General features: G+C 39.1%; 1 protein-coding gene across 5 annotated transcripts in view; it reads left to right on the top strand.

The window, feature by feature from the left end:
* The window catches only part of LOC134211796 (potassium/sodium hyperpolarization-activated cyclic nucleotide-gated channel 2), a 104,935-nt gene that overhangs the window by 8,908 nt on the left and 91,820 nt on the right, over window positions 1–4,207 (top strand). The gene's annotated exons all lie outside the window — the stretch shown is intronic.

Here is a 4,207-nt window from a genome sequence, read left to right as displayed (position 1 = left end):
ACTATAAGCGTGTCCACGCTATGATATTGACTCTAATTATGTATGCTGTCAAACTACAAATATGACGTTGCTCAGATTTGTCGTATCTAGTAAGTGTCAACAATTATTCAAAGTGGCCCACAACCAGAGAAATTCCCCTTTAGACTACCACTTTCTCCTCTCTTCATCGATTAGCTGTTGTGAATCCTTTTTAAGCTCTTACGTGTTTCAAGTTCACGAGTTGACGAAATATTTTTTCGGTATTATATTACAGATGAATATACTTCTTGCAAGCAATAATAGATCTAAATCATAATGAACAAATTTAACTTTTTTTTGACTTTATTATAGAGACTTGCAATTCTAGGCTGACTCGTCTCTTCAAATTTAAGTTGAAATTATTCACGTGAAGCGAAGGGTAATTTATCGAATTGAATAAACGATTGTCTTTTTTGCTTATTATATGAAAAAAAAATCCTGTTCGATTGATGCGAATTAATTGATTAAACTAAACATAAAGGAGGAATGTTATGTTCGTTAAATTCACACACTAACTGAATAATCCATTTAAGAAAATATGAAGAACATTGTGTATCATACTATGAAAGATTGGAGCTTGATTCGACATAAGGGGTCAACCACAAATTACGTCACGCTCTGAAGGAGGAGGGGGTTGAAAATCGTCAATTTTTGCGTGACGTACTTTGTGGATCTTCCCTATGGTTTTTTGCCTTTCTCGTATACTAAGTATACGTAAAGGCTATATGTTCACTCCAAAAACAAAATTTTTAAAGAAGGCTCGGAGACCCATAGGGTTATATACCAATCGACTCAGCTCGACGAATTGAGGTGATGTCTGTGTGTGAGTGCGTGTGTGTATGTGTGTGTGTATGTGCGCACCAAAAGAGCAAAAAGTCTCGCTCACTTTTTTTGTACTTACACTTGACTTATTTCTTCCCAACAGGTTGCATTTGACGCAGTATTCTGCCCCATTGTTTCCTATTGAAAATTGGCCGGATCGGACTATGGGTTTGGGAGTTATGGCCAAAATACTTTTTCTCATAAAAAAGCGCGTAAAAAAGTCTCGCTCACTTTTTTTGTACTTCCATTTGACCGATTTCTTCGCAACTGGTTGCATTTAACGCAGTGTTTTGTCCCATTGTTTCCTATTCCTATATATTGCCAAAATACTTTTTCTCATAAAAAAGCGCGTAAAAAAGTCTCGCTCACTTTTTTTGTACTTACACTTGACCGATTTCTTCCCAACAGGTTGCATTTGACGCAGTATTCTGCCCCATTGTTTCCTATTGAAAATTGGCCGGATCGGACTATGGGTTTGGGAGTTATGGCCAAAATACTTTTTCTCATAAAAAAGCGCGTAAAAAAGTCTCGCTCACTTTTTTTGTACTTCCATTTGACCGATTTCTTCGCAACTGGTTGCATTTGACGCAGTGTTTTGCCCCATTGTTTCCTATTGCAAATTGGCCGGATCGCTTGGGAGTTATGGCCAAAATACTTTTTCTCATAAAAAAGCGCGTAAAAAGTCTCGCTCACTTTTTGCCTTTCTCGTATACTAAGTATACGTAAAGGCTATATGTTCACTCCAAAACCAAAATTTTTATAGAAGGCTCGGAGACCCATAGGGTTATATACCAATCGACTCAGCCCGACGAATTGAGGTGATGTATGTGTGTGTGTATGTGCGCACCAAAAGAGCAAAAAGTCTCGCTCACTTTTTTTGTACTTACACTTGACCGATTTCTTCCCAACAGCATTTGACGCAGTATTCTGCCCCATTGTTTCCTATTGAAAATTGGCCGGTTCGGACTATGGGCTTGGGAGTTATGGTCAAAATACTTTTTCTCATAAAAAAACGCGTAAAAAAGTCTCGCTCACTTTTTTGTACTTACCCTTGACCGATTTCTTCCCAACAGGTTGCATTTGACGCAATATTCTGCCCCATTGTTTCCTATTGAAAATTGGCCGGATCGGACTATGGGCTAGGGAGTTATAGCCAAAATACTTTTTCTCATAAAAAGCGCGTAAAAAAGTCTCGTTCACTTTTTTTGTACTTACCCTTGACCGATTTCTTCGCAACAGGTTGCATTTGACGCAGTATTCTGCCCCATTATTTCCTATTGAAAATAGGCCGGAATCGGACTATGGGCTTGGGAGTTATGGCCAAAGTACTTTTTCTCATAAAAAAGCGCATAAAAAAGTCTCGCTCACTTTTAATGTACTTACCCTAAACGGATTCCCTCACATCAGCCTGCATTCGACGCAGTATCCTGCCCCATTGTTTCCTATTAAAAATTTGATGGATCGGACAATGGGCTTGGTAGTTATGGCCAAAATACCTTTTCTCATAAAAAAGCGCGTAAAAAAGTCTAGCTCATTTTTAATGCACTTACTCTAAACGGATTACCTCACAACAGGCTGCATTCGACGCATTTTCCTGCCCCATTGTTTCCTATTGAAAATTGGACGGATCGGACAATGGGCTTGATAGTTATGGCCAAAATACTTTTTCTCAGAAAAAAACGCGTAAAAAAATCTAGCTCACTTTTAATGCACTTACCCTAAACCGATTTCCTCGCAACAGGTTGCATTCGACGACCAATCTTGTCTCATTATTTCCTATTGAAAATTGGCCGGATCGGACGATGGGCTCAGAAGTAATGCCCAAGATACTATTTTTTACCGCACGAGAAAGGCATCATCACCGCTAGGTGGATTAATCTGGGTTTTTTTGAAAGCCTCAAGGCTCCCTCAGACCTTAGCGATTCCATCGCCGCGACGGTAACAACTAGTCGCCGCGATTCTGTTATTGGGTCGCTTTAGGCAATGTTCCATTTACGCTTCCATACCAACGACGACAGAATCACAGTCGCTCAATGATAGAATCGCGTCGCGTATTTTTCGCAATATTTTTTTATTACTCTAAAGCTTTTTTTTGTTTGACTATCGGCTCTTTCAGTCTTATAAAGCAGCTAAAATGTAATTGTGGGGGGAGTGTGCCGATTTTCCGGTGTTTCTCGCAGATGGCGCTATCGGCTAATCTGTCTGCACTCTCGTTTGTCATTACTCAAACTATTTGTTTGCGAAATATAGGTCAATTCTGGACTACAGTAAGGGGGTCCGTTTCGGAACATGGGGGGCGGTTTCGGACCACTTCTTTTGAGAATGCCGAAAAAGTATATTTTCACTTTACCCTCTGTATCTCCTAACTTTCCACATCTGCGCCCACAATAAAGTCTCCGAAATACAGAATAATGTCCCCGCTACAATATAGACTACGAAACTTGGCAAAAAAAAATCATTTTTCGCAATTTCATGGCCTCTGCCATTTAGGGGGTCGGTTTGAGAACATTCTCCCCTACTCATTGCAAGCTAATCGCAGACATCGGATATAGACTAACGCAAAATGAACTCCCCCAAGAAATTATGACGTTTGAGCGGGTCGCATAATGAACGCAAAATGAACTTTTGTTCGAGAAGACGACCCGCTCAATGAACTCCTGCACAGGTCTATTCTATCCGCAGCACAATATAATCAAGTTATATCTCGGGTTCGTGCTGCTGCTATAAATGAATTCTCAAGTCATAATTTTACTACAGGTGCCCCAAATATTGTTCCAAATAGTTTTGGTTAATCTAGTCGCTATCTTGATGGAAATTGAGAAATCAATATGATAACTGGCATAGTAAAGTTATCCATTCATTTTATGTGTCCATTCAGAAAATACCGTTATTTAACAAAAAAAATATTGCACCACGCCTGCTCTTTTCGGGACTTGCACCGTTGTAAAAAGTACTACCTACATCTTCTAAAAAGCACACTTGTCGTTCACAAGAGCGGCGTTTTTGTGAACTACGTGAGTAATTACCTGGGTCCATACGAGTCCTGGTAGGTTAAGTCGACAAAACATGACTGCTGAAAAAAACGAGTCAACGTGATATATTTATTAGTTGAAGAAGTGCATGAATCTAGCGTAATGTAAATGAAATATGTATTATAAAGAAGCAGTGATAAATATCTCCCAACAAATCGATGTATTCAAGTTGAATTGATTGATTTGCGTGATAAGCCAACGATACATGCTAGGCTAACATTATCTACTGTTACCCTAGGTATAACGTATCATCTGCAAGAATACGCTCGTTTTAAGAGCATCGAAATGTAATGGTAATTTATTTATATTTAATCTTCAACTCATTATTGTACAGA

The sequence above is a fragment of the Armigeres subalbatus genome, chromosome 2 (genome assembly GCF_024139115.2).
Source record: "Armigeres subalbatus isolate Guangzhou_Male chromosome 2, GZ_Asu_2, whole genome shotgun sequence".
Taxonomy (NCBI): Eukaryota; Metazoa; Arthropoda; class Insecta; order Diptera; family Culicidae; genus Armigeres; species Armigeres subalbatus.
The sequence above is the reverse complement of the archived record's forward strand: the minus strand, read 5'-3'. Positions and strand labels throughout refer to the sequence as shown.